This window comes from Schistocerca cancellata, chromosome 1 (assembly GCF_023864275.1).
Source record: "Schistocerca cancellata isolate TAMUIC-IGC-003103 chromosome 1, iqSchCanc2.1, whole genome shotgun sequence".
NCBI lineage: Eukaryota > Metazoa > Arthropoda > Insecta > Orthoptera > Acrididae > Schistocerca > Schistocerca cancellata.
In genome coordinates, this window is record NC_064626.1 from 397794147 (window position 1) to 397805154 (window position 11008).

The 11008-nt window shown below is 44.0% G+C and overlaps 1 pseudogene; it reads right to left on the reverse strand.

Moving 5' to 3' along the window:
* Positions 1-6758: 6758 nt before the first annotated feature.
* Positions 6759-6876, reverse strand: LOC126100382 (5S ribosomal RNA; annotated as a pseudogene).
* Positions 6877-11008: the final 4132 nt, after the last annotated feature.

The window sequence follows — 11008 nt, forward strand, 5'->3', positions numbered from 1 at the left end:
GGACAGAGTAGCATGGAGAGCTGCATCAAACCAGTCTCAGGACTGAAGACAACAACAACATCACATGTCTTTTATGGCTTTAACAGTTAGTTTTGTTCTCTCCATCAGTTCTTATAGGCGACGACATTTCGGCTAATTTAATCTTGCCTCTTATTTCTGGCATAATTCTGTTGTCGTAACATTTCACATCTTCCGAGGTGTATACTACCAGCTCTTTTGTCACACACTTTTGTGGATATTCGCTGTTTGGAACTTTACGTTTACAACTTTTTCAAATGCGTGGTCATAAAAGGCCGTTATGCCGTCGGTTTTAAGCTCTGCAAATGCTTGTTCTGTTGCTGAATGCACAACATACAATCCAGCACATTTAAACACAATGTAACCAAACATTTAAAGCAGATTCAGGTGGGAATTGAGCTTTACGAAAAGGTTTTTGTGTGTGCTTTAATGAAGTGCATGTACTCCAATTCATCCTTTTCGGCCAGGACTTCAACATAACCTCAGTTACCAGTTCTTATTAACGGTAAATACAGATATTTTATATTCGCCAGTGGTGGAGAGATTTCACCACACACTGTGTTTAAGGCAGTAAGTAAGCCTTAACTGTACAGGGTTATTACAAATGATTGAAGCGATTTCACAGCTCTACAATAACTTTATTATTTGATATATTTTCACAATGCTTTGCACACACATACAAAAACTCAAAAAGTTTTTTCAGACATTCACAAATGTTCGATATGTGCCCCTTTAGTGATTCGACAGACATCAAGCCGATAATCAAGTTCCTCCCACACTCGGCGCAGCATGTCCCCATCAATGAGTTCGAAAGTATCGTTGATGCGAGCTCGCAGTTCTGGCACGTTTCTTGCTAGAGGAGGTTTGAACACGGAATCTTTCACATAACCCCACAGAAAGAAATTGCATGGGGTTAAGTCGGGAGAGCGTGGAGGCCATGACATGAATTGCTGATCATGATCTCCACCACGACCGATCCATCGGTTTTCCAATCTCCTGTTTAAGAAATGCCGAACATCATGATGGAAGTGCGGTGGAGCACCATCCTGTTGAAAGATGAAGTCGGCGCTGTCGGTCTCCAGTTGTGGCATGAGCCAATTTTCCAGCATGTCCAGATACACGTGTCCTGTAACGTTTTTTTCGCAGAAGAAATAGGGGCCGTAAACTTTAAACCGTGAGATTGCACAAAACACGTTAACGTTTGGTGAATTGCGAATTTGCTGCACGAATGCGTGAGGATTCTCTACCGCCCAGATTCGCACATTGTGTCTGTTCACTTCACCATTAAGAAAAAATGTTGCTTCATCACTGAACACAAGTTTCAAACTGAACGCATCCTCTTCCATGAGCTGTAGCAACCGCGCCGAAAATTCAAAGCGTTTGACTTTGTCATCGGGTGTCAGGGCTTTTAGCAATTGCTTTAGCCTTTTCCGTAAGATTTTCCAAACCGTCGGCTGTGGTACATTTAGCTCCCTGCTTGCTTTATTCGTCGACTTCCGCGGGCTACGCGTGAAACTTGCCCGCACGCGTTCAACCGTTTCTTCGCTCACTGCAGGCCGACCCTTTGATTTCCCCTTACAGAGGCATTCAGAAGCATTAAACTGCGCATACCATCGCCGAATGGAGTTAGCAGTTAGTGGATCTTTGTTGAACTTCGTCCTGAAGTGTCGTTGCACTGTTATGACTGACTGATGTGAGTGCATTTCAAGCACAACATACGCTTTCTCGGCTCCTGTCGCCATTTTGTCTCACTGCGCTCTCGAGCGCTCTGGCGGCAGAAACCTGAAGTGCGGCTTCAGCCGAACAAAACTTTATGAGTTTTTCTACGTATCTGTAGTGTGTTGTGACCATATGTCAATGAATGGAGCTACAGTGAATTTATTAAATCGCTTCAATCATTTGTAATAGCCCTGTACATTTGAAGTAGCTTCTCCCTGTTGCAGTTGCTGTTTATATTCTTTCTTTGTGGCAGTTATCCACCAGCAGGAGGACTGGGTTTGGTTTATTGAAGCCATCCACAATGCACACATGCACGTAAATATACAAAAAATAGAGCGACAGGATAGAATATTTGGTTCTGAGTGCATTCAAGTACAGTCTGTACCGACATTGTGGGTTTTTAAGAGTATAAAAAGAGGTGTGATAGGTGTAGCAGGATGATATGGTTTGTTGCTGTTACTGCTGAATCTAGACAATATTGATACATAATATCGGTAATATAACTTGCATCCAAGATGTTATGCTCTTTAGCAGGATGAACTTAAATGTGTTTACAACACCTACCGAATCGTTTTGCAGGGAGTTTTTCGCTATTTCCAGGGCTGCAGCACTATCGAAAATAACGTACAAGTGGTTCAAATGGATACTTCCCGATTAGTAATACGCATGCATAGTGTCTATATATATGTGTGTGTAGAGCTGTCAGCGGCGCACGATTGCGGTTTACATGCATAACTTGGTATCTGTCCGTATAAAAATGTCATTGCCGGAGGTGCGCATTCTGAAGGTCTGGGAAGGGTAAATTCTCTTGTTCCAGGATGCCATGCGCAGTCGAGACACTGTCAACGGACGAATAACTTATTACTAGGATAAAAAATACCCGAAATCTACATTTTGTAGATGTCCTAACATGGTTGTGGGGGCTTTCAGTGTTGGAAGAGGTAAACAAAAGCAGCGAAGGTAATCTGGTAAGCAATAAGAGCATGTACTTACGGGCAAAAAATTTATCAGAGCATCAGCAGAAATCAACTCTGCACATACGTCAACTCCCTGCTGCAGATCCCTACACAGGAGAGTGGACGTCTGATGATGAAAGTGTAGAACTGTGCCGTACTTCGAATTTCCATCAAGTGCGTCACTAAAAGAGTCTGCAGACAAGCTCTCTGGTGTGTCGTAGCGGTGCATGGATTTATTTCAAGACTATCAGTTTCCAATCTGCACCGCTCGTCAAGTCCCGTCTGGGTATGAGGAGAGTGTTACTTTACCTTACATGATCTTCCAACCTAAAATGCAAGTGTGTGGACCACCGGGAAGAAGGAAATTCTTAGTACTCTGGTACACATCACGCGCAAATACCCTCGTATAAAATCAAACAACGCATCGGTATGAGACCAATATGACCATGTAACATACGGAAAAATTTAAAAACCGTGGAAAAATGACATAAACTCAGTAAAAATGGAGGAAAACCTTGTATAATTACGACAAATTGATGGGAAATACGTAAAATTGAGGGAAATACGACGAAAATGTAAAATCGCGAAAAAATTTAAAGATTACTTAAATTTATATAAAATCAGAGAAAAGTACCATAAAACGTGGGGAATTGAAGTGGGTTGTGGGTATCAAGACAGTTAATACCGAGGAAAGCTTAAAAATTATGGCCGGCCGCTGTAGCCGGGCAGTTAGAGAAGCTTCAGTCTAGAACCGCACGACCGCTACGGTCGCAGGTTCGAAGCCTGCCTCGGGCAAGGATGTGTGTGATGTCCTTAGGTTAGTTAGGCTTAAGTAGTTATAAGTTCTAGGGGACTGATGACCTCAGATGTTAAGTCCCATAGTGCTCAGAGCCATTTGATTCATTTTTTAAAAATTATGCTCTGGCTGCATTTGCTTCAACCATCCCCCCCTCCCTATAAACTACATGGGTATTCATAACACATACTTAAAAAAAGGCGACGTAAATATTACACAGGAGCGCCGTATTAAATCATGTAAAACATATGTAAACCAATCCATAACTGTTGAAAGGTAACCTATTTGGACTATTTAATTGATTGAGAATGTTGGCTAAATTTTGTGTTCCAATGGCTCTAAGCACTATGGGACTTAACATCTGAGGCCATCAGTCCCCTAGACTTAGAACTACTTACACCTAACTAACCTAAGGACATCACTCACATCCATGCCCGAGGAAGGACTTGAACCTGCGACCGTAGCAGCAGCGCGGTTCCGGACTGAAGTGCCTAGAACCGCTCGGTCACGACGGCCGGTAAAATTTAGTATACTAACAAAATTTATTTTACCAAACAAGACATAAATTATACTAAACAAGTTATAGATTTAATTCCCTAAACAGCTAACAGATGATTAAACACTCGACTGGGTGGTGTCTAGTTGGCAAAGACAGTGTAACTAGGTGATCCAGTCAGTCAAGTACTCTCGCCCTAAAAATGTGGATAATGCAAGCTGAAATGGTCTCACGCTGAGCAGACTTTGATTGATCAAATCTATTGAAGTTTCTCTACATACTAGGTGCAGCTGAGAGCAAGTGGCGATTAAGATCTGTACGCCCTGACAATGGCGGATCGGCAGTAAGTTACTCTCTTTACTTCGTGCGGGGACGTGAGTTTCTGCTGGTGATATGTGTGCGGCAGAGGAGGTGAGACGTGGAAGCGGCACCTGTGAATCGATCGCAGCCACGAAAGAAATGCAAAAATCTCACTGTCTAGCGATCAGGCAGACGGATTGCAGTTTACTCTCTACCAGAGCCCTGAACTCAAGGTGGATTTCAGTGTGTGACACACACTTTCGCTGGTCGTATCAAGATCCAATTTGGCTCACTTATACGACAGAGCCCACAAGGATACCGAATGTCAAGACTGATAAACCAAAAACGAATAAGCGTGCCCTCAGCTAACGAGGAGTTCAATATGTTTGAAGTCACATTGTCGGTACAGTAAGAACGTCACCACAGGCCCCCTAATCTAAACTGCTTGCAAGTGAAGTCAGTCTCAGGACAGGTCCCAAGTACCAACCAAACATGCCAGAGCTTCGATCAAAAGAGCTTACCAGACGAAAGTTCGCACCCGAGTGCTTCACACCTATCCAGAAAAAATTCCATTTTCCCACGAAGTGCACGAACAACAGCACCTTCACACCGTCTTGAGCCAATCACAAGGCTCTTAAGGCGCTAAATCCCCCCTCCCATATGACAGCACAAACTCATGTCGAACCAAGGAAAAAGTTTAGAAACCTGCATCTCTGAAAAAAAAAGAAACTGACAATTACTGGCTTTTTTAAGTTCTCGAAGAGGGGGAAAAGATAATTTTCTCCGAAGTCGTGTCTCTTCCCCTGGCAACAAGTGAACAGATACAATCTCAAAGACTTTTTCTACATCACCTGTGTCTTTAAAGTTGTTAGTCCTTGCTATCAGGTGTAATGAAGTTTCCACCTCTAAACGTTTCTCAGATACTGGAGTTTTCTTATACAACAGTGGCAGCAAGGGAAGTGGCTCATTGGCCTTCTTGCAGTTTCGGCAAAGAGGGTCGTCGAACTTAGCAAAACTAAAAACAATTCCTCCAAAATAATTGGCCATGCCGCTAAATGTAGCTACCAGCTTCTTATTCCTGGCGGAGGGAGAATGTTATAAGCCGAAGCACGACGCTAATCAATTCTGATCCCATCATTAGACACAATATGACTCAAGAAAGAAATTTGCCGCCTAGCCAGTGTAACTTTAGAAGGCTTAACGGTTGATCCAGCTTCCCGTAGCAGTAGCAACAGTTCTTCGAGATGACACAAATGTTGGTCAACGATTAGATACAAGAACATCATCAAGGTAGTTATAAACGCGGTTGATCTTAAGGTCGTCCAGTACATACTTCAACGGGCGAGACATCACAGCAGTCTCGTGGAAAGAAGCTATATAAGTTTCGATCAGTGCAAAATGCAGTAACATGCTTAAAATCCTCTTTTAAGGTATCTGGTAATAAGCTTGGTTAAGATGAAGCACCGTGAAATAAGCCCCTGGAAACCCAATAAAACAATTTTTCAGGTCAGGAAGCGGCACACATTCCAGAATGATCTTTTGATTAAATGCGCTATAATCAACAACCGGCCTATAATTCTTGGCTTGTCCCTTAGGGATCAGAAATGTGGGGGAAGCTTAAGTTTATGTGGGCAGCCTAATAATCCAGTCCCCAAGCAATATCCTCATCTTCAGGGGGATAAACGATATGAGCTTGTCGCACCGAAACATCACCAGTTAAACAAATCTTGTAATGGAGTTTGTCCGTTACAACCAACAGATCAGAGAGGTCATCAGTGTAATTCCCTAAGATGTTAAGTAGCTGCCTAGCCTCAGCCTCCCCATAAAGCACTAATCTAATCTAACCTAATCTGACTCACATTAAACTCAGAATGAGATGACTCAAGCGAATTGAAATTGCTAAGAGTACGGCAAGAACAAAAGGCTATCTTCTCTGAAGGACAAAATTTAAAAAAGATGATTTCGTTACGCGGAAATAGAGCATCAAACCAATCCGCTGACTAAAGTTACAACTGAGAAGAAGGTGGCAAACAAATTCTTTACAACGATTAACTAACGAAGAAATGTTACAAATATATTATTTCTCTCGTACCTCATGTATCAGAGGCAGACTCTACCCATTCGCCGCCAGACATCTCGGTGAAGTAGGATACAAAGGAGGCACTCTACATGAACCACCATATTCCAAATATCAATCATAATTCAATAAGGAAACGGAATTCCGCGAATCCAAAAGGACGAAAATAGATGGAGCTGGGCACATACCTGTATGGATAAAGCACTCCAAGCCACGAGTGGCCTACCGGGATCATCCGACCGCCGTGTCATCCTCTGTGGAGGATGCGGATAGGAGGGGCGTGGGGTCAGCACACCGCTCTCCCGGTCGTTATAATGGTATTCTTTACCGAAGCCGCTACTGTTCTGTCGAGTGGCTCCTCAATTGGCACCACGAGGCTGAGTGCACCCCGAAAAATGGCAACAGCGCATGGCGCCCTGGATGGTCACCCATTCAATTGCCGACCACGCCCGACAGCGCTTAACTTCGGTGATCTCACGGGAACCAGTGTATCCACTGCGGCAAGGCCGTTGCCACCTGTATGAATGGAAGGGAAGAATTCTTAAGAGCGAGAACACGAGCGCAGCAACCAGAAGGCTCACTAGAAATGGGCTTGCCTCGCCCCAGTGGCATCAGCTCCTGGACGTCGCTCGACGGGACGCTCGAGCACGGAATGATCCCCTCCCCCAAATAGGAAGCAACCTCGGCGATCCGTAGGGGTTAGAGGCGGATCATGGGTCTTATTAACTCGGAATTGAGGCGCGGATTCTAGCCCATCTGTCGGACACATTGTTCGTCGGCGAACCTAAAGGTAACCAATTCGCTCATCTCAAGAAAGATGGTGGGCTTTCGCGCGAATGTAATCCACGACCATCTTCCAGCCTCACTCCCTGCAAAAGGTTTGAAACACTATCATGTTTCGTGACTCCCATCTGTAAAGCGACGACAGCTGTGCGAAACGGTCGATATACACGACCAGTGTCTCGGTAGGTGTTTGTACTAGCCGATAACGTTCCGAATGCGGGGCGATTGCTTCATTTGTATTATATTATCTCTGAAACACTTCAGGAAACATGCCACTCTTCAGATTCAAGGGATATAATAAAACAAATACTACAGAATGTGAAATTTGTAAGGCGTCGGCATGGATTTCAAATCGAATACTCAACCGCAACGTCTTTTCAGCCTGGGCCAAGTGACCGATGGATTGTTCCGAAATACCCTGAAGCAAATGCATAGACGGATTCGGTAAGTTAGTCAGGAACTGAGCTATTCAAAACTTGAACATTTATGTCGATAGCCTGATTCAACTTACTCGCAATGGAACTACCGTCGTCCACGCTGCTCGCCTTCCCACCCAAAGCCAGTGTGCTTGCGTTAACTTGTAACTCCTTCACCTGGCCGAGCAATTGATTAATCGCGTCTTCTTGTTCCCTACTAAGTTGGAGATGCTTCAAAGCGCTTGGCGTTTGTCCCAATCAAAGAGTTGGGCCAGAAAATTACATATCAGCGAAGCAATTCACCCAAAGCGGACGAGCAATACCTGCACCAACCTCGCCAGTGATGTCAGGGGAAACATGAACAGGAACAGGACTGCCCAACAACAGACGTAACCTTGGTGTCAATTCCACAACGCCATCCTCAAATCGGCTGTTGCCGTAACCTAAGCTCATACTGGAGCTATTCCCGTTTTAAACAGTCATCAGTCTTCTGACTAGTTTGATGGGCTCACCACGAATTCCTCTCGTGTGCCAAACTCTTCGTCTCAGAGTAGTATTTGCAACTTTCGTTCTCTATTATTTGCTGAATGTATTCCAATCTCTGTCTTCCTCTGCAGTTTTAACCTCTACAGCTGTTTCTAGTACGCAGAAATCACTGCCTGATATCTTAACATACGTCCTATCATCCTGTCCCTTCTTCATGCCAGTGTTTTCATATATTCTTTTCCTTGCTGGTCTTGCTGAGAACTTCCTCTTTCCTCACCTTATCAGTTCACCTAGATTTCAACATTCTCCTGTAGCATCACATAGTGAATGCTTCGATTCTCTTTTTTTCCGGTTTTCCCACCGTCCTTGTGGTAGGGTCTTAAGGGAACAAACTGCTGAGGCCATCGGTCCCTAAGCTTATGCACTACTTAACCTAACTTAAACTAACTTACGCTAAGGACAACACACACCCATGCCCGAGGGAGAACTCGAACCTCCGACGGTTCAAATGGTTCAAATGGCTCTGAGCACTATGGGACTTAACATCTGAGGTCATCAGTCCCCTATACTTAGAACTAGAGATGGGCAAAACTGTTCTTTTCAGAGATCGGATCAGAACTGTTCACTCCCTGAAATGAATTAGCTCTTTTTCATGACTCACCACTCATTTACAATAGAAAATAAATGGAAAGCACATTGCCCTCTAAACTTGGTTTATTCCAGTACTATACCTGTATTTTGATCTTATTTGATCCTAATTTGAAGTAACACAGATAATGAGTAAGAATTTTGTATTGTTTATTGAAATTTCCACGATGTGACAAACTTTTTGATTATTGATTTATTTTGCACTATCGTGGTTTTTTGGGTGATCGGAAAATGTTGTAACTTCAGATTTACATTAACAATATATTTGGCTATAATGTATTAAAATTTCATTAACCTCATACAAATACATCACATGCCATATATTTTTAAAGTGAACGTTTCCTTCCGAAGACGCCTAAAATCGCAAAATCCGTACCAGAATAAGAAAAAAATATATAAATTTGACTGTAAGACGAAAGTGCTGCATATAGCCTTACGCAGAATAAAACAAGGAAAATATTGGTGTATCACATTTTGCGATACGTTTATCGATTCGCTCGTAATTAAAGCGTAAATTCGAGTGTCCATAATCAAAATCCTATAGTAAGAGGAGTCGTCAGGAACCTAATCTGATCAGTTTAAACAAATAAAAATAAAATAAAAATAAATGATGTATACATAACATAATAATGTAATATACATAGCGGTATTACTACGAAGAACAATATCCAGTAGAGACGAACTCTGATGCAGAAGCACTGAGTCGAGCAGGTCGAGCCGTGAGCTGTATTACTGCGTGAGCTAATATGGCAGAGACCAGAGTGACACCTGAGTTGCTTTGCTCAACGCTCCGGCTAGAGTCGAGAACGGTGGGGTGAGCGTTGAGCGGGCGAGTTCCGAGGGTGGGGGGAGCGGTGAACGGCCACCAGTCACCCGCTCCGAGACAAATCGTCCGTTCTCTTGCGAGCAGGTTGTTGCAAGTAGTTCCTATGTTCTCCGCTAGGAGGCTCTCTGTCCTGTTGCTCGCATATACTGCCCAGAGGGCAGCACGTGCGACTGAAACGATCGCCGACAGAGTGCGAAGCTAAGTTAAGCTGCGCCAGACACTGCACGCGGCAGACGACGCACAGAGACGGCACGGCATATGTGAAACACAAAATCCAATGGGGCACTGCACAATGCAGGCAGCCAAGGTAGAAGCAGAGCAGAGGCCGGCGCTGGCTGTGTTGTGTGGCGTGCACTGTGCTCTGACCAGCAGAGGCGCCGCTGATATGCTCCGTCTCTCTCTCTCTCTCTCTCTCTCTCTCTCTGCCGTGGGAAACGTTTGGAGCTACCGTTCTTTTTTTCTGAATCACTGATTGTTCACTCCTTTGAAAGATTCAACTCTATGTATCAGTTCAGGAGCGGATCCCCCATGTCTACTTAGAACTACTTGAACCTAACTAACCTAAATACATCACACACATCCATGACCGAGGCAGGATTCGAACCTACGACGGTAGCAGTAGCGCGGTTCCGGACTGAAGCGCCTAGAACCGCTCGGCCACAATGGCTGGCGAATCTCTCACTTGGGGAACCACGAGGACCATGACAAGACGCCACAGACCACGCGGCTACCCCGCGCGGCGCACTGTCCATGTTTCACTGCCATAAAATGTTGTATTTGAAACGTACAGTCTCAGAAATTTCTTCCTCAAATCAAGGCCTATGTTTGATACCACTAGTCTGCTTTTGATGTCCGTCCTGGCAGCGGACGGTTCGGGAGAGCGATTTGGGGGTGCTGCGCCATGTCTTCTCGAGAAATCGCAGTTTATTAGAAGTTAAGTGATTGGTGATATCTTGTTTGATTTACTCTTGTTAAATTCTACCTGTTTTCTTGGTGAGGTCACCAGCCGTTTTGCTTTGGGGTCGTCCCACCATTCTTCTTCGTTTGCCCACCCGCGGGAAGGTGGTTGTTTATAAATTGGGTGGTCCGTTTCTCCCTTGTGGAGTAGGGGTGGGTTAGAGCGACCTGCGGTTCGGGTTGTTTGGTAATCTCCCTATCAATCTACCGTACGTTAGTAGCTGCCTCTGTCATCTTTGTCGGGTTTGGTGTGTTAACGAATTTATTGCTTGAAGAGTTACGGCCTAATACCTGAAATATGTTTTGATCTTTAGAAAATTTGATATTATTGCCTATGATGTTGAGAGGCGGTGCCTGTGTACTGTAGAGCATCTTAACTATTGTTTGGCCAACCTTGTAGAATTTTATATAAGATTGCATTTCATGGACTTTTATTTAAATGATCATTTTAGTATATAAAGTTGCCACCCTTTCACCGTAAGACTTTTCTTAGACGTTAAAATCAAGTTGCACCTTCAGTGGCAAGGTTA